This window comes from Pezoporus wallicus, unplaced genomic scaffold (genome assembly GCF_028554395.1).
Source record: "Pezoporus wallicus isolate ANWC-B61680 ecotype Strahan unplaced genomic scaffold, APGP_CSIRO_Pwel_v1 contig_5485, whole genome shotgun sequence".
Lineage (NCBI taxonomy): Eukaryota > Metazoa > Chordata > Aves > Psittaciformes > Psittacidae > Pezoporus > Pezoporus wallicus.
The window spans coordinates 6,416,438-6,436,206 of record NW_026641550.1 but is presented as its reverse complement, the minus strand read 5'-3'; the positions used below and the strand labels follow the sequence as shown (position 1 = coordinate 6,436,206).

General features: G+C 43.1%; 1 protein-coding gene across 25 annotated transcripts in view; it reads left to right on the top strand.

Moving 5' to 3' along the window:
• The first annotated feature begins 4,658 nt into the window (after positions 1 to 4,658).
• Positions 4,659 to 19,769, top strand: part of ATXN1 (ataxin 1) — a 223,584-nt gene continuing 208,473 nt past the window's right edge. For 8 of the 25 annotated variants that reach the window (XM_057424423.1, XM_057424412.1, XM_057424417.1 and 5 more), the window contains exons 1-2: positions 6,508 to 6,737; positions 12,015 to 12,135. The gene's annotated coding sequence lies outside the window, so the exon portion shown is untranslated. Of the gene's footprint in view, positions 5,331 to 5,538; positions 5,825 to 6,055; positions 6,371 to 6,505; positions 6,738 to 12,014; positions 12,136 to 18,793; positions 18,824 to 19,769 lie in introns of those variants that run through there. The other 17 variants (XM_057424426.1, XM_057424419.1, XR_008974250.1 and 14 more) reach the window with 13 other exon arrangements.

Sequence of the window (19,769 nt, the reverse complement as noted above, 5' to 3'; positions counted from 1 at the left end):
CAGACAGAAAAAAACTGGCAAGAGAACTTCCAGATAAGTCTCTGTACCAGGTATGATTTAAAGGTACAACATGTGTCTCTTACAGGGGCTTGTGACCTCTGGCTGCTCCCTGCTAGCAGCTGAGAGCTCTTTCCCAGAAAGTGGCTTGTGAATTCTTCTTAGGTTTGCACTATCATTTTGGCTGAATGTTAATCCTCATTAACAGCACTGCCTTGACACCTTCCCCTCTGTGCCCTGCTGCCGTACTTTGACCCCAAAACAAAGTGATTGCTTCTAGGAATAAGAAGGCACTTTGGTTTCCATTTGTGCTTGGCCCTTCTGTTCACACCAGCCATAGGGGTAGTTGCAGTGTCAGAGAAGATATGTGGGGACCAGGATGTGGATTGAGACCTCAGACAGCTAAAGACCACAGGCCATAAAACAAATAACCAGTCATAATAGTTATTACTTGAGAGGCACCTAGACCAGTTGAGCACCTCTAGAGAAGGGCTTAGCACTTTTATTTTCCACTGGTCACTGCTTGGAACAACTTCTAGGGCTAACTGTGGCTGTAGTCTATCCTAGTGCGGCCATCCTGGTCTTCCTTCCAGATTAGTGACCTGTAACTGACTGACAGCTTACTCAGAAGACCAAATCAGTCTTGATTTTAAGACTTCAGAGGAATAATCACTTTTCTTAACCCCCTGATGAATTGCTTTCCCTGTTTAAAAAAAAACAACAACAAAAGCATCTTATTTCAGATCTCCATCTAAGGACGCATTGTTATTTTAAAGCTATTGAAGCCATTGTTATTTAAAGAGGAACTTGACTGCTTCTTTTGTAAAATCAAGACAATGATAAGGTAAACATTTTTTTTTTACCTAAATAGCCTACTACCTATATAAGGCACGATAAATAATGATTTGTTCAGTGACTCTACACCCCATGCCTAGCCACAATGTGGTAAGATAAAGAAATTAACGTTAGCCTTTCCTTTGAATTCATTCACAAAGGACCTCAGCATTTTAGACCAAAAGATTTTTCTCTTTGAGTCACAGTGTAGTACTACATACTTGCTTACTCTTCATGAATGCTTTACTCTCATTTCACTAAATGTTAATTTGCATGAGATACTTGTGGCTTTAAAGAGACAGCACAGGCTCTCTGTGTCTACCAATTTAATTTCCTTCCATCTGAAAACAATCACAGAGTTCTGGATAACATCATCAAAACGCCTGTTCTGACAGGCGATACACTAATGTCTAAGTGAATCCACAAAATATAAAGACGTTAGTCATATTTTATTATGTTTAGACAAGTGGCACTTCAAGTTAAAGAATACATTCCAAATATATTATTGTTCAGATAGTGTACATTTTTAACTTCCTCAAGGAAAGCATACCTTAATTAGCCAGCTGTAATCCAAATTATAGTTTGTCATTTGTTAAAGCTGTTAAAATACCTTAAATCATCTGCATATGGTTTAAATATTAAGGAAAATAACTGCATTAGCAAAAATTATCTGAATGTGAGAGGGCTATAAATAGATAGGAGGTGGATTGGACAGTCGGCAGATTCTGAATTGGAATAAAAACATCTTACTTAAGCCAAAAACATGGCAACCAATATTTTCTGTTATAAAAATATTTGAGATGAATTTAGTTTTCATGAAAACTGTCTGAAACTGAAATGAATAGCAGAAGTTCTCTGTTTATTTACAAGCCAGTGTTAATACATGAAGTGTAAAGTAAGGCACCTTACAAGCAATGATGGCGAACCTTTGATTATATTAAAAAATCCTTTTTGCCAGGGATAAGAATGACTGTATTTTCACGCTCTCTTGGAGTAACCTCCACCTTAATAATCCTTGTCAGTTGAGCAAATTGCATGACAGGTCTGTGAAGTGGATTACTACTGTCCACTAGAGGCTGTAATGAGACCAACAATGTCATTTTAAGACAAACTGAATACTTAAGACTGTAATGATCAATAATTGTGAAATTACTTTTCACACTCAGTACACTGTCAATCACTGGATTTCCCTGAATATGAAAGTTTGAAAAATATAAAAGTCCAACTTCCTATGTCTCCTATTCCTCTGTTTTTCCTAGATACTACTAATTGTATAAAACATGCAGCATAGATGACATTACAGCTAGTGGATTGAAAGACAGGTTCTTTTAGACAGTGTGCATCTTGCATGTCAAATTGATTAATATCTTTTGATCAAGACTGTATTCAGCTGAGAGTTGTATCAGTTTCAGCACATCACCAGCAGTAAATAAAACTGCTTGAGTCAATGTGGGTTCTCGTGTCCCACTCACCAATGTGGTGTCAGAGCCTCTGTCCGTACTGTGCTCAACCAGCTGACTAGCAGCTGTAGCGTATCTCTGCTCTTTTTGTCTCCCCAGAAGCAGGAAAGTCTGCAATGTAAGAGCTGTGTTTTGGAATTTTGCTGCTACTTTCATGTATGCATCCCTTGCTATATGCTCTCCTCAAAGGGGGCAAGGTGATGGGTATTAGGATGGCTCTTAGCTTCTCTGAGAGTGCACTGCAGCCCTTGGGCAGTACCTGACTGCTTCAGTGCCAAGTTGCTGCTCTTTATTCCTGTTGTCTGAACTATCCTTGTGGTGGGTAAAATCACATCTACTTTCCACAGCAAATTACTTTCTGTTCTTAGTTCTGCACTTCTGGGTCAATAGGCTGCACTGCCTTAATAGATAATGAAGGACCTCTGTCCCTGCCATTCAGCAAAGGTCATGTTCACGTGCTGTTTCCCAACCCCTTTCCCTTCACTAGCACCTCTCTATTTTGTGGTATTCTTTGTGCAGAGAATATATTCAGCCCCAGTGTAGGCCCTCAGCAGGGCAGCTGCAGAGGCACAAGGATGTCTTGTGATAAGGTAGTATATCCTGTGTGTCAGGCAATGTCCATGGAGGCATAGTCTCCTCAGCTCTCATCTGTTAATGCAGTCAACATATATATAGTCAAAACATAGGTGAGGAATGGCTTATGGACCTGCCATGGCTGGTGGCAGTTGTGGCACTTCCCAAAGCCCTGGGTTAAGGCCTCAAGCTGGCTCAGGAAAACAGTATTTCTTTGACTTACAATGGACTTGTATTTTAGGGGTCTCTTTTCAACTCTGAAGCAGAAACATAAAGAGCTTTTACAAAGCTTTTACAAAGCCTAGAACCTGAAGTGTGTCAAAAAAATGCATGTCCTGTGGCAAAGACCATAGCCACAGAGTGGAGGAACACACAAGTCTCTTACATGAGCCTGCTGCAGAAGGGAAAGTTGCCCAAAGCTTGCTTCAGCATGAATGTGGCTTCTCTTTCTCTGTGTGTGCCACACCTCTTGGCAAGGTGAGCATTTGAGAAGGAAAGATTCCTTTCTCCTGAGGTAACACTCTGTACAACTGGAATAAAAAAGGTGGCAGATGAGAGAATGCTGTGTACTCAGAACTGAACACTGATGATGGGGTTGTAGCTTGTCCCCAGCTTTCACTTGCTTTTCAGTAATCTCCTTTGGTTTGTCTCTCTCCCTTGGTTCGTTTTATTAAATCAATGAACCTTGCATTAGCTGGGTGAAGATAATTTTGCTGTCTGCTTTGCTGCTGTAGGTTCACTGCCTCATAGTGCTGAGTGGCACGTTTGTCCAGACATCTTGGCCTGTTGCTGCTTCTGTCCCCAGACAACTCGTAGAATGGCAACTGATGTTGGACTTCATAGTGCACCGGAACTAAAGATGCAGAAGGGGCTGTGGTAAAAGAGCCTTATGTTTCATAGAACCAGTCTATATTACAGTATCAAGACTAAATCAAGAGCACTGCAGCTTACAATGTTATTATTAAGTTCTTTAGCAATTACAGTGAACTAGTACAGTCATTTATAGAAGGGACTACTTTGCTGATCTGCATAATGACAGGCTGAGTCCTAGGGTATTTTGCATCTAGACTCTAATGCCAGACTTAATGCTAATGGACACACAGGAGATACACCTGTACTAGAAACCCAGTACCTTGGAGCTTACTCGTATGGCTAATTAGTACAAGCTGCAACAAACAGCCTGGTCTGGATAGCCATGTTACTGGGAGCTCACATCTGAGGCCTTTCTGAGGCCTGTGACCCCACAGCATCCAGATCCACAGAGCTGGTACATAACAGCCTTTGGTATTAATACAGCATTTTTTGCAATGTCTTTGGGGTGGGGAGAGGCTTTCTCTGTGCTGCACCTCCCTTCCTGATGTCAAAGCAGAGGATGAATGGCTCTTCATGGACCACTGTCAAGTTGTATGCAAGCATAGCAGCCCACCATCATTTGGGTGTATTCCCCCCATCCATTGCTTCCATAATTTCTTTTATTTCTCTGTTTCTCTAAGTTGTACCTGGCTTGGTAATTTGATGTTTTATCTTCTCTTCTAAGACTTGAATACCAGACTGAACCAGTTCAGAAGGAGGGTATTTTCTCTGGTCTCCAGTTTGCATCCATGCTTGTTATTTGCCTATCACTGCAGTTTATGGCACTGCAGAAACCTGTGCTAAGAGGAGTAAGAGAGTAACAGGTTGATGCTGGAACACGATGGAAGCAGTGTAAGTTGCCTCAATTGGGGGGGGGGGGGGGAGGGCATTTGTGAGAGGCTCACAGTGGCCTGCATACAGCTGGGAGAGATGTGATCTCTGATGAAATGCATGCTAAGGAATCAAGAGGGAGTTAGTACCCAAACATGCGTGGTTCAGCCCTGCCTGTCTTGTAGTTCAGTGACGGTATGAGTCAGAGCCTCTTTGGACTGAATGAAGTGGAAGGTACTTTCTACAAAGCAACTCAAGCATATGCCAAGGATCCGGATAAATAAAACTAATTCAGAAAAAGGGAGTGGGATGCAGGCTCTTGCTCTAAATCACTTCACAGTTCTCTCAGTGAAATGCAATATGGCATCTTAAATAAAATCACCCTCTTCTGACTCTTGCAGAGGCTGCTTCAGAGCATTCCCTGGCTTCCAGCACAGTTTTATTTCCTCCCTTAGAGAGAGACAGACCAGCCTTGACTGAGCAACTGATTTTCACGCATCCTTTAAACCCGCATTCCCTGCCATTTCTGAAGGACAGCACGCTTCACTAGCTGTTTCTCTCTCTCCCCCCTCGCCCCCCTCCTTAAACAATATAGGTTGGGGTTGGGTTTATTTTTTTTTTTCCCTTCCCCAGCTCATTTCTTTCCGCCTGCAAAGTGCTTTGAGATCCCCGCGACTGAGCCTGCCACAGGAGCGGGGACTTCTCTGGAACAGTGTCGTGCGCCGGGATTAATCCCGCCGTGGCGAGCCAGCCTGGCCTTGGAAGTGTTACGAGGGGAAGGAGGTAAGCGTCGAGGCGAGGCGACCCGGGCCCGCCGCCGCCGTTCCCTCGGGCAGCGTGCGGCGACAGACCCGCAAAGGGTTAAGCCGCCTTGGCCCGGCGGTGCCGTGCGTATGCAATAATCTGTGTGGCTCTCTTGGCCGCCAGCCAGAATGTTGCCTTGCCTCCTCCTCCTCCTCCCTCCCCCCCCCCCTTTTTTTTTTGCATGAAGTAGGATCCTTGAGCTGTTGCAGAGGCAGCCAACTGCTCCATATTTGGCTTCTATTACCCATTTACATGCTGGAGAGCGGAGAGGGAGCGAGCGCTGTACCGCAGACATCATTTCTACTACGGTGGTGGAGCCATCCCGGACCTGTGTCACTGCAGGGGGAAGGAAAAAAACCAAACAAACAAAAAAGCAGACCCAAGCCCCGTGATCAGCTAGGAAGACATTTGTGTGCGAGTCTCTCTCTGACCCCCACACCCCCCGCCAACCCCACCTCCACTGATACTTTACAGTAAGTGGCTTTTTCTTCCTCCTCTGCTTTCTGCCTCCCCCCTCGGCTTCTTCCCTTGTTTAGACTGCAGACCGCCGGCGATTTCCAGCTGGAAAAACACGGGGCCTGGGGGAGGGGAGCGCACTGCCCACCCCGCCGTGGGGCTACAGCCCGCCTCGCTGCGGCCGCCCCCGGCCCACCACAGCACGGCCCGGCCCGGCCCGCAGGCGCCGCAGCCGCGGGCTCAGCCCCGGCCCAGGGAGTGAGGGGGGAGGCGGCCGCGAAATGGCCGAGGGAGGCAGCGAGGATGTGGGGACACGGTGCGCCCCGCCGCGGGAGGGAGCGGGGACCGGGCGGTGGGCCCGGGGCGGCCCCGCGGGCTGAGCCGCTCGTATAGCCCTGCTCGCCGCTTCTCCCCTCCTGCTTCCTCCTTCCTCACCGCCGCACACCGCTTCCCCCCCGCCTCCCCTCGGGCCGGGCGGGGTGTGTGTGGCCGCGGGGACGGTGGACATTTTGCTCGCCGCGGCGGCCTCGGGGCGTGTGGGACTGCGGGTGCGGTGTCCGTGTGTGTGTGTGTGTGTGTCTGTGTCTGTGTGTGTGTGTGTGTGTGTGTCTGTGTGTGTGTGTGTGTGTGTGTGTGCTGTGTGGCGACACGGGCTGTGTGTGTGCGCGTGTAGCTGCGCGGTGCGGGGGGGCCGTGCGGTGCGTGTACGCCGGGCGGGCCCGGCGGGGCGCAGCGCGGGGCCGGGTGCCGGCAGGGCCGGTCGCCGCCGCACGGCGTATGTAGTACGGGGCTGGGCGGCTGCCGGAGGGTGAATGAAGCGAGGAGGAGGCGGCGGCGGCGGAGGAGGAGGCGGCGCTGGCGCTGGGATGTGCCCGGCAGCGGCCCCGCTCCGCTTCACTCAGGGCCCAGGCCGGCTGCAGACGCCACCCGGTACTGGCGACCGGGGGAGCGGGGCGGGAGGGGCCGGGCGGGAGGGAGGGACGCGGGGTGGTGAGGGGGCACCGGGGGTCCTGCCGGAGACGGCCCGAGGTGGCCTCGGGGAGCGGGGCCGGGGCTCACCCTACTGCCGCCGCCCCGGGGCTCCGCTCGGCTGCGGTGGCGGCCGCTGCCCTCCTGTCGCTCACCTACCGCCTTCCCCCGCTGCCCCGGCGTTGGCTTGAGTCAGGCTGGGTGGCTGGGCTGTGGGGGCTTGGGGGGTTTTGTGTTTGTTTTTTTTTCTTACCTAAGGCATCGTAATTTACCGGCAGAAAACAAATAAATGACCCCGTACATTTGTGGGTGCTAAATCCTTTAATGCCAATCCTGAGAATATTAAAAGTCTATATTAAAGCATGTTGGAAAACGCTAGCTCCTACTGTAACAGTAATAGCGGTGGTAATAAAATGACGGAATTGGGAGCGATTTACATGTTATTGAAGAGGAGGAATTACTGAAGAGTAATAATAGAAAAGAAAACAAGTCGGAAGCCCGTTATATAATGCACTGTGTAGACAACGAGAGCGACGGGCTATTTTTATTTTGTTTACCGTATGCTGTGTAATAGGGACTCCTCCGAGCAGCATCTTTTCCCGGTGAGCCCAAACTCCAGATAGAATTGAGGGGAAAATTTTAGGCATTCCTGTTGTGCCCAGGCAAAGAAATCCGGGTTTGTAAAGTCTTCCTCTTTACAAATGCTTTCTGTGTACGGATCAGCAAGGGTGCAGGTACATGACCTTTGTTGGGGACCTTTTCCCTTTCATATGGTAAAGAAATTCATATTTTTGTAGGGCAGGTTACACTTTAACCTTTAATGTTCATGGTTATGTATTTTACGCAGCAGTGGTTACTTTACGTGTCAGCTGTGGTCAGGCATAGTGAGTTACTCTGCTTACACACCGAGAAGTCAAGGACTTTTAATTTCAGTTTCGAATGAAGCCTTCCCCTAAAGGAAAATCCCAGCTTCGTGTTAATCTATTTCTGTTCGGGTGATGGAGACAGTTCAGCTTTATGATATGGAGCAAGGGTTATGAATGAGGGAGAGGAAGATTGAGAATGGCCGGGCAAAATATTATGCTGGGGTTATTTTTGCGATGCTGTGAGATAGTAGTAAGTTGTAATTGCACGTTATTGCACCTAATTTGTCATAAAACCAGCATGGTATTTTACGGGCAGCAGATTGGTTTGTTTTTTAAAGGGGTGGCTGCGATCTCCTCACTTTTTACATAAGGCAGAGGTCGATAGATTTTCCTCCGCGCTTGCCTGTCTCTCTCATCATGTAGCGACATGTCAGCAGTGTAGGCTTTCAGCGCGCTTACTCCAGCCCTGATCACTCATGTAATTAGATCAGGCTGCCATGGTAACAGACGGTATTCACCGTATTCACCGTCCAGTCAGGTGTGTGTATGGGTGGCGGGTTACCTACAGGGCTACTACCTCCAGCCCTTTGTGTGCCCTGTAGAGCCGTGTCAGTGGTCTGCAGCCAGCACAAGCAGCACCTCGGGCTTGCCGAAAATTGAAGGATGCCAGTGGTGGTTTTGGAATGGCTGAACTTCTCAGAAAGGGTGTTCTTTGCCTGCTGTAGTGTCAGGCAGATGGGACGGTGCATGGCACGCTTAGCAGGTTATAGCCAAATTGTCAGTTCCATGGAGTTTATTATTAGCAAGTTTACAAAGGTGTGGTACTTTGTAAAAATACTTTTGGCTTATAAAAGCTTGCATAAAAGTTTCTTCACTTTTCCTTTTTTTTTTTTTTTTTTTTCCCCTGGCTGGTTTAACTGTTTGGTGGCTGTTTGTAAGATTGTGACAGTTGCCATTCACATTTTAGGCTGCAGGCTTGTTATTCTGCGCTCACGTACTGCACTTTGTACCTCCTGGCCAGTAAAATGAAAGTCTGTGATACCTGATATCACTATTGTCACTTAGGTTTGTTAAGCCTGTTTGTAACTCTTAGCAAGGTCTAGGCCCTTCTGTGTTTTAGGTGAAAGCTGACTTTAGTTTCTCTCGGTAAAAAGCTAAGTATATACAGTATTAAAACAAATGTTCTCCTCAGCAAATGCTTTGTTTCCAGTGTTGGTATTTCTTTTGCCTTTTTTTTTTTTCCAGTTGTGCTCATCAGAACTTTATATCCATAGCACAAGAGGCTTTCTGCCACAAAGTTTATAGTACCTTGAAAGAATATGCAATCTAATTAGCTTAGAACTGCGTATTGGTCTTAAAAACATATTTAACTGAGCAATGTATATTTGTCCTCATTCTCTGTGTTTGGACATCACTGTTTTAAGCTGCTTTTCCACAAACGTAGGTAACAAATTTTTAAAGGCACCAAATTTGGCACTCTGCTCTAGTGTCATAAATCTGGAGCAACTCCAGGCGAAGGGATTGTGAGCCACTTACATGGGTGTATATCTAGAATAACTCCATTTATTGGACTTAATCCAGGCATGTAGTAGAGTAACGGAGCTCAGACGGCGATCTGCTGCATATCACTGTTATTTTCTCTATATCTTTTTATGGGAAAAAGCACTGTGGGCTTAAATAGGATTTTTGCCTGATTAAAGAGCCACATTAAGTGTCTGCAGAAGTGGTTAACACCCCTATTCCAGTCACTAATCTTGTGTGCACTTACACTAATATTGAACTTGGCCCGAAAGATTTCATGTCTCAATGAGAAATCATCAGCACCCACAGCTCCTGAGCGTTTGTAGTACCAGGCTGGAACATAATGCAAGCCAGAAATATCTCAGTAAAATAGATATTTTAATTGCGCTGATGGTAAAGCACCGGAGCTGGAGGAGGCAATGAGAAATGCCTGTCGGTGGTTCAGCTCTTATGGTTCCAGGCAGCTGCCAGTCTCGGGGTCAGTGTGACAAGTTTGCAGGTCTCAGCCTGCCTGCTGAGCAGCAGAGTTTCTCCTGGCAGGGGCAAGGGGACAGGGAGTGAGTTCACGGGCAGTTTCCTACACCCAAAGTGCAGCTTTTCAGTGCCTCAGTGAATTCGCCCTTCTGGTTAGGAGAGAATATCCTCTGCTCCAAGTGGCTGCCTCCGGTTTGGGCCTCTGTACCGAGGGGGTATCTTGAAATAGAAGAGACTGTTAGGACTGGCTGGAGAGAGTGAATTATCGCACGCAGGACAACTCTTCTAGAGTGAGCCTTTGTGTGCTGCATGCTGCTTATACATATTTTATTGTAAGACAAATTACCTGTGTGACTAAGAGCATTAGAAAGTATTTATTTTCAAAAAGGCCATGTGTACAGAGTTAAAAGACTTTTTGGAAGTAAACAGTGCAACTTTTCTCCCTTGCCCTTCTGGCCTGATTGAATTTATTTAGAAACGTTGAAAAAAACTAGTCTTGTTTTAAAAGAGACCTGGAATTTCACTTAACAAAAATTTTTATGTAATAGATCCAGTGGCCTAGTTTCCTGTTAATTAAGAAAATAGACACTTAAATGCAGTCACCTGAAAAGCAGCTAAGGATTTGAACATTAGTATTTAAAAGGAATCGTTTTACTAACATAGGTAGTAAAACAAAACCAAGGCCTAATTTTCCCATTGCTGAAGTTTAGCAGTACATCTTAGTAGATGGCAGTCAGGATTATCATTGTCATTGCTCATACAGTGTGCTGCTTTTGTTGTGGTGTGCTAATTGAAGGGGAAATGCAATAAAGGAGTAAGGCAGGCTGAAAAGGAAACGTGTGTCAGAACTGCATAGATGGTCTGAAGCACTGGCTGGCTGCAAACCTACTCCAGCGTGTGAGGCAGCTCACGCTGATGCTGCTTGAGGGAATTCGGGCTCTGTGACAGCCTTAGCTAAGCATGCAGGCTGTGAATGATGGGGCTGCTGTGGAGGACCGATCAGGTACAGTGTGTGCAATTCACAGGGTGCAGATAACATAGTTGTAGGTCTCTTCCGAGACTGCTGTAAGCATTCTGCTTTAACAAAGAAAGGTCTAATTGGCACGGGAAACAGAAGTATGGCAGGCTTGGCACAGGTAAATATTTCATTGCAAAGAAATGATGTGCTATGTTCCAGTCACTTCGGTAGCCTAAGCTTTGCATACTGAAAATCCTGACCTCAGCCTTTCATTTTACTTTTGTGTAAGACTCTTAAGTGCAATAACTGAATAAATAAATAGATATTTGGACAAAGGCACTGTATTTTAGAGACTTGTTCAGTGGTTCACATTCTTTATATAAAGAAATTTAAGATTTTCACTTGGGTTTGGCTGAGCTGATGCATGACTAATGTTTTAAAATATAAGAAACTTTGCAAACTCCTGACTTTTGCAAAAAGACAAAAAACGGATCTATGAGTGTGATTCTTTTTTGATCTCAGTGCATGTGTTGAGAACGTAATGCTTGATAGGTTTCTTTTTTTTTTTTTCCTCAAAGCTTTAGTCTGAGGTGGTTGTACAACACATGCAAATCTGTGTGTGTGCATTGGTCCCAGTCTGCAGTTACTTTAGTATACGTCCCAGTGGGGGGTTTGCTGAATGAGGACTGATTAAAGAACCTATCTTGAGTATGTGTGTAGGTCCTTCCATAAATAGGAAAGAGTAAGTATGTTCATAAACAGAAACAACAAAAATGAGGGAGAAATGGTCCCACTAAATACTTTTATTGTCACAAGAGTGATAAAAAATATTTGGTGAGATTCCAAATGAAAAACCAAAATGTATTTTGTTTAATATATGATGTCAGCAGAAATTCAGTGCTGGCTCTTCATAATTTTGCTGAGCATAAATACAGAAATAGAAGAAAAAACTCACATTGATAGAGTTTTGTTTATGTTATTTGGGAATTTGCAGTAATATGCATCGACCCTTAGCATGCCATCAGCATGTGCACAAGGTAATGTTATATTCCCCGAGCTGATTATTTTCCACCTAATCGTAGTAGTTGCAGCAGTATGTTCTCTGGATGATGCTCCTCCTCAAATAAAATATGTTCTGTTGGCAGTGAAGACAGGCATCTTAACTTGCTTATGATTCTTCACCTCATTAAGATTACATTTAGGAAAAGAGCACTCAGTTTGAATAAGTGGGCTCTGCTCTCTACTATATGTGCTCTGCAGGATTAAATGCATAGTTTATTTGTGCTTCAGTAATAGCAAAAGCAGTCTCTCTCAGTCTTCATTGGGATGTCTTAGCATGCTGTAAATTGTTTGGCTCTTAACTGTCGTTTTGTTTCTTTTTTTTTTTTGTTTTCATCTCCTCAACTCCTGGATCTACAGTCACATCGCAGACCAAGCCACATGGGCAAGCAATACAACCTGTGAATTTATTCTTGACCCCTGTAGGACAGTGACCACCTTCATTTTTTTCTTCATCATACAGATATGCACTGCCAATAAGGTGAGAATATAATGCTTTTTATTTCCTCTATCAAGTGTACGCTCTCTGCTCTGGGCTTTCATCAGTGTGCACACCTTACCTGTGTCTGCCCGATTACCAAGCCACGATATATTTGTATTTCCCTTGCCTGGCAGTAGAGGTCCTTGAGAAACTCTCGTCAGAAAAATTCCATTAACTCTGGTGATTCAGTTCGATGACTTACAGGACAGTGGGTTCCAGATGAGTGGTTTTATGCTCACCTCAGTTACTAAAATATGATAGTATGAATGAAAAAGTTTACAGGCTTTGCTTTTGTTGTAAAATGCCACACGTAAAATTGTATAAATCCTTCCTATACTCTTACAAATGTTTTCAGTGGTTCTAGTTGCTTGCTGCCTGCTTGGCTTTTCCAGAGTCCCGAGTTCCTCCTGACCACTAAACTTTGTCCTGTTCCCAGGATAACTAATTACTACTGACGTGCCTGGGTGTCTTTTACTCTTTTACTCTGGATTGAGGAATGTTTCAGATTCTTCTAATTTCCCCACCCGCACCCACTCCGAAATGCTGTAGCCAGACAGGATGTAATAATGCACATATATCAGTCTCCTCTCTCTCCTTCCCATATGGTTGTGGAGAGTACCTTGAAAAAACCAAATCTCAAGGCTCAATGATCATACTGCCAATAAAAAGAACATAAATTTTTACTTTATTTCTTTAATCTGATTGTCATTAAGCCAGCCTGTTTTTTTGGACCTGTTGTATGATTTTTGAGTGCTTGGGATTGGCAATACTACTAATGCTTAAAAAAAAAAAAAAAAATAAAGGGTTGTAGGGAAACTGCCTGTGTCTTTTAAATAAAAGAAAATTAAATGTAGTGGTTACTTGCAGAAAATCAAAGGATTTTTCTTTTTCTGTTTACAGCCAGAAAACCTAATTAGTATAGTGTTCTATTTATGAGGGGCTGATCAGAAAGTCTCCATTGCAGAATAACTTTTCATGTATACAGCATATCATAGCCAAGTATGCAGCACATAATTTACATTTTATCGTGGCTGCGGGGAAGGGTGCTGTGCTTTAAAGGGAAGTTGTCTAAGCAAGTAGTTGCATGCAAAGACATGCCTGTTACGGTTTACAAATGAGCTTGAATGATGGGGGTGGATAGTAACTGCTGTATCTCTTTGGAGCAATAAGAATTTTTTGAGAGTGAAAAACTAGACAAAGTGCCAGTGTGCTGACACATTTTGTCTTTCTGTTGTGGAAGAAAACTGACTTGGTAGCAGCTATTGACTTGGGAGATAGAGTAGAAGGAAGCTTTTTATTAGGACATCATTTCCACAAGGCATTTCTTTCTTTTTTTCTTTTTTTTTCCGGAATTAGCTTGGGCAGTATGAAATTGTATTTATTTGCAGAAGTGATTACTCCAGGAAAGGCTTATATTTCTTAATTAGAAGTAGTAATTGTTTATAATGTATTGGTCAAATCCTATGAATAATCAGATTGTGTTAGCCACATTGTATTGCTAAGTCACCTGGAATATTTTAGCATTTGGTATTTCCTGCGGTTGCATGAGAGATAGTATATTAGATATTAAGCAAACATTCCGGATAAAAAAAATATAATCTGGTTAAGTCTGGTGCAGAGGCATAACAGGAATATAGTACTATGCTGCTTTTTTTTTTTTGTACCAGTACAGCTTGAACTGTAGTGTTGTATCTGTGGGCCTTAGATCAGATTTGTTTGGGCTTCTTTTCTTGTTATTGGACATTTTAGTCACTTTGTTTCGGGTACTTACGCGGCCTTATTAGTTAGTTCTCATTTTCCCTAGGGAGCAATCAAAATCAAGACCACTATATAGCTAAATAAGTGAAATAAAAGTTACTGGGTAGAGACTGCGTGCTTGAAAACATTCTCTCTGTCACTGGATGTAACAGACAGAGAGATCACAGTAGTAACACGTGAAAGAAACATGACCCGTTGCCGTGAGGGGAGCAGCCACAGGTAGGTTTCACAGCTCAAGATAGAGCATTGCATGATAAGACCCATTGTGTTTCTGGCTTTTGCATTTGTTTCAGGGTGAAGGTGGCAACAGCCCCACTCTGTTTTAGGCACGCCTGTGTTATTACCATAGAGTTTGTCAGAGGGACCAAACATAGGCCATGCTTGAATATATCCAAAGTGAGATCTCAGAAACCTTACTTAAAGCCTAATGGGCCTGCATGTGCATTCAGGGCTTTATTCATATGAGGAATCGCATGGCTTCAGGGAATAACACCATTGTGTGTGTGAGCTCCAGGTGTACTTACCCTTCCAATTCAAGCAGTGTTCTTTCAGAGCCTGCTGAAACATCTTGCCTGAATAAGGACACAAAGTATAGTAAAAATAAAAATAACTGGAGATACCCTTTTTTTAATCATGATTTGAATTAATTTTTTAGTGTGCTCTACAAAACAAGAATTACTGTTACTTATTCAGAGCATGCACTGCCTTCTTCCACATAGGCAAACGACTCAATGCTTACTTATAACCAGTTGTGTTGGGAGGATTTTGTGCGAGGCACTGAACATTTTAACAACTAAAAAGTTCTTTTTCATCTTTTCCACTGTCAAGTCACTTGAATCTATTAGTCATATTATAGTATCAGATTGAATTTACAACCGCAGCCCATTTGAAAGATTTTTTTTTTTTCTGACTTTTCCATATGTCTGTGCACTACCTAACGTGGCTTATTTTGTGCATAAGGCATAATTTCTGTTACATGCAGTCTGCTGGGACCTGCTCTCTGTAAATGGACAACAATCTGCCCTTTTAAAATACTTTGTAGTGAACATAAAAAGAGACAATCTGCCTCTATATTAGTGTGTCCAGTGGTGACTTTGATTGCCATATCGGTGTCCTTATGTCCAGTGTATCATAGCTGGTTTTATTTCTTCCCTCTTGTACTGTTTATGAAGGCCTACAATGGCTGTAGGACTAAAAGAAGGTGGGAGATGGAGATACTTGAGAGTGTTAAGAGCACAGGTGGAATGGAGATGTGAGCTAGGTATAATTGGATAGTAATCAGAAATAATATTTTTTAAATTGTTTGGTTTGTGTGTAACTCAAAGGTAAATTAAATGAAATGATACGAGTGCAGACTGACACCTTAGAAAGGAGGCCTTGTGGTCCCCTTCAGCCCTACCTCATCACCTCAGCTGTGACCTTTCACATTTTTGTCTGTTCCCTCATCAGATACTGAAGGTCTGATGTTTGACTGATTGAAAGCTTTCTAACACCTTCTAAAGTGTAAATGGAGTTGGGTGTAGTGATCTGTCTACTTAAAAACACAAGGCTCACATTCATAATGTGATACAAGCCATGACTTGAGGTTTGATTCACCTTCCAACTCCTGTTTCAAAAAGGTGTATTTGCAGATGGAACAAGAGGCTTGTTATCCCACATGCTGCATGCGACTTGTTAGCATTACTTTAAAGTGTGGGCATTCGGATGTTAGTGAAAGTGTTAGAGGGATGGATAACTTCTGTGTGCTGAGGGCTGAAAGGGCTGAGAATACTAAATGTGATGTGTGATTGTGTATAAGCCTCAGCATCTGTGTGCCTTCCTCCTGCCCCTCTCCTTTGGCTGTGTGTGGTGGGCAGGCTGTGCTGCTGGGTTTTGCCCCTGCTGGGTTTTGCCATGCCTTGATACCACGGGTATGCTTTTGGGTGAAAGTTAGATCCAGTGACAGCATTTGAATTTGAATGTGTTGGCTGAGGGGGTTTTGGCAGTGAGATACTGTGGTGGAGGCAAACCATCCTTTGATAAGTTTGATAATTAATTCTTTAGTTTATGATCAGTTGCTTAGCAGTGATCAACCCATTTTGGCACTAGCTGTAAACCTGACTTAAGAATTTATTGAGTTACTCTTTGCTCTTTAAAAAGTACAAATACTGAAGTGTTTCTCACTTGTATTGCAGTGTAGTTGTGACTGTTGGCACATTTTTGTTTGTCAGGTACTCACTCGTGAAGGCCCGTCTAGTTTTGTGAATTTAACGTTTCTGAGGGGCCAGCTACTTGAGAGAAAGTCAGGCTTTAATGGAAAGTCAGGTTTTAATGGAAAGTCAGGCTTTAATGGAGCATAATTACAAAAAGCAGGCTTAATCCTCCTTTACTGTGCTCTGAAATTTTGTGCTAGTGAATATTTTCCACTGGTGCGGTTCCTTTTCAATGCTATGTCTATCAGCTGAGTAGAGAGTGATTTTTCAAATTAATATAAATTAATTTCTTCTCTTCTGTAGCTCCTTGACACATGCCTTGCCTGGTACTGTCCCGTTTTCATAGCTTTCCCCAGATAGGCTGACAACATGTAGATCCAGAATGTTTGAAAATTAACTTGTATGCAAGAGGAAAAAAAAAGTCCTGGTAGATTATTACTTTAGAAGAGGTTGTAAGTTTATTCTCCATGTACCAGTAGTGGTTAAAAACCCATAGCACTAATCATATGCATTTTTATTTACAGATTAGTAGGCTCTACTCTGACATATGACTAACGGGGAAGCCCCTCCCTTAAACAGTTGTATGTCATCTGCTTCAGTGAACTAATTACTTAGCAATTCCCATTTGATAATTCCCTCTTTATTTTCTGATGAGTTACTTAACAGTGATGAGCTTGTTGAGCAGAATACCATGCTTAATCTGTGCTTCTGAAACTACAGTGCGGGCCTGGGGATATCATTGTTTTCTAAATGCTGTTTAGCCTTGCCATAGGAACTTTGAAACCACGCTAAGACATGTTAACAGTTCACAGTCAACGGTAAGCTAAATATGAGTGATGTGCAGCATTACCCAAAAAATAAAAAAGGGGTTTAGGTTACTGTTGCACTAGAGAAAGGATAGTAAATATATAATTTCTAAAATAAAAAACAAACCCAAACAGCCCCAAAACGAAACCTAACATAATTAAGACATATATAAGAAGCAGAAGCTTGTGTCAGCGATACATTCTTTGTATTATTGTCCTCTCCACTGAAATAATCAATTGAAAGGAAATCTTATTCTTTAAAAAACACAGTTTCTTTTAATATCTGTTTGACAGTTCAGCTGATACTGGTGATTGTTGTGTTGTTTTAATGAGAGATACTTTGTTACTCTCACTTTGTCACTTAATGAGAGATAAATTGTCACTGTGTTTTCTCTACTGTTACCTGTCTTTTTTATTCTTCCCCAATCCCTTTTCACATTCTTTCACTCTAGTGGCCACAGCAACCGTTGTTTCTGGCTGGGGAATGCCTTTCCAGTCTTACTGTTAATTACAACATTGCAGTGTTGCTAGAGGGTACCTGAGTTCAGCAGTGCTTAGCTACAGCAGCAGGCAAAGGGATTTATGGGGTGAAGTGACATCAGCCCTCTCACAGCAGGCCTGGTAAGGTCAAAATGAGCCTCCTTTGTGGGCCAGGAGTCAGATGGATCCTTTTCAGGCCCAGTGCCTCTGAAACAACCATGTGAAACCAGGCTGTTGAATTTGATCAAGATTTTATTACTAACTTCAGCACAGGATGGTTTGTAGACCAGCTACAGTCACTTTGACTAGCTGGTGGCATTATCGTGCAGATGCTGATACCTGAAGAATTGGATTTTAGTTGAGCTGGTGTTACAGGTGAGAATTGGGCTATTTCTTCTTGAAGAAGTAGTGTAGTACTTTGTGTATTAGTTCAGATGACATTGCGTCATCAGACTTGCTGATTTATTAGGTATTCACAATGATATCTCTTGGCCAGCACTGGAAGCTGTGCCACAGGCTTGTTTTATCAATGAGAAAAATGTATTTGTACATTGTTACATGTGTTTGTTGTAAAATTAATCAGAGGAACAGTAATTTTATGAAACATAGAATGCCGAACAGATTAATCTACCTTAATTGTGTTCATGAAGTACACCAGCTATAAAATCTTTTGAAAGGAATATTAATCAAGTTGATCAAAGGTGGCTTGAAGTACAGAATTCTAATAGGAATGCAATTACTTTCTGCCTGCTTGTATGTTTGCCGTGGCTTGTGTGATTTTTTTTTTTTTGTATTGTTTAATTCAAAATTAATTTCCATTTTGCTTTTTGGATTTTTTTTGGTTTTGTTACAGAATTTGTCATGTTTTAAAAGTGAAGATATGAGAAGGTAAAACAGACAAAATTTTGCATTTTAGAAAATGCAATAAGTAGGGCGCATAATAAAATAAGCAATTAAAACCCAGCAGAAGGTCATTGAATTTTTTCTTTTTTTCTTTTGAATTTATTTTTTATCCTATTTAATTTTTTAACGACTCACAGTATCTCGGGTAGTGATGTGCAGGCATTGCTGAAAACAGAAATCCTTTGTAAGAATCAGAAATGTGATGGCAAGCAGAGTGTCCCACCTGTGATCTGGAAGGTTTGCTTACACACCCAGGAACTGGCCCTTGACAGATCCTTCTACAAACCATTATAGCTGCTGTGGATCTGCATCCCAAGCCATGGTGTCTTATTTATTTTACAGAGGTAGCCAAAGTTATTAGCCAGTGATTTGGACTGATCTTCAACCACCTGCTCGGAGGTGGTCTGTCCAACTGTGAATTTTCCACCCCCCTTTCACCTTCCTCTTCAGGCTTATCAGCATCTCACTAAAGACTGAGACTCTGCTCAGGCAGCATTGACTGTTTTATATCCGAAGAGATGTGCCCAAGGACTCCAGATCTGGCCCAGGGTATTTTCTTCCCTCATCAAGGAAAGGCAATGTATGGTTGCCTGTCATGAAGATAGAGCTACTGAGTAAAATGTTTGGCCCCAGACACACTGATACCGATATCAATATTCATGCAAGTAAAACACTACCATATGAATATCATGAACATGATCTTTCAGTTAGCACGAGATTTTAATTGCATACTAGTGTCTTAAGATTTGAGCGTGTGGTTTAAAACAAGCAAACAGAGCCCAACTCATTAACATGTGGTGGAGGTTTCTCTGTTGACAACTGCTGTGTCTCCCTGCCATCCAAATGAAACGGTACCTTCGCCCCCACTTTATTATAAATGAGAGAACTAATAAATCCTACATTTTACATTTTTTTCCTCTGGATTCCCTTTCCTTTTTCCCACCTGCTACCCTGGGCCATGTTAGCGTGACTCCTCTGCGAGCAGCACTTGCTGATGGAATAGCAAAATATGAACTGGTAGATACGGGCAAACGCTTTGCCTTTCCATCTCCTAGTTTGCAGAACTGAGAAGCTGCCTCACCTCTTTGCTTAGGTCTTGTCTGTCTCCTCTTTGAATCAGGGATGAGTTTCAGGTTTCCTATTTAGTAGTCTTGCTAAATTTTCTTGGATATCTGCTGCGGTTTGGCCTGACGTTGTTGTTAATGACACAGTCTTGGAAATCACTTGTGATTTCCTTTGTGAACTTGACAATTGATTAAGTAAATGATAGGGAGACAAGTGACACGGCAGTGCTGTCTCTGTAACTTGCCTCTGTTCTCTTTTATGGGGAAAGAGGATGATGGTGGATCATGAATTGTAATGATGGGACAAGGGGTAATGGGTTCAAACTTAAACAGGGGAGATTTAGATTAGGTATAAGGAAGAAATTCTTTACTGTGAGGGTGGTGAGGCACTGGAATGGGTTGCCCAAGGAAGCTGTGAATGCTCCATCCCT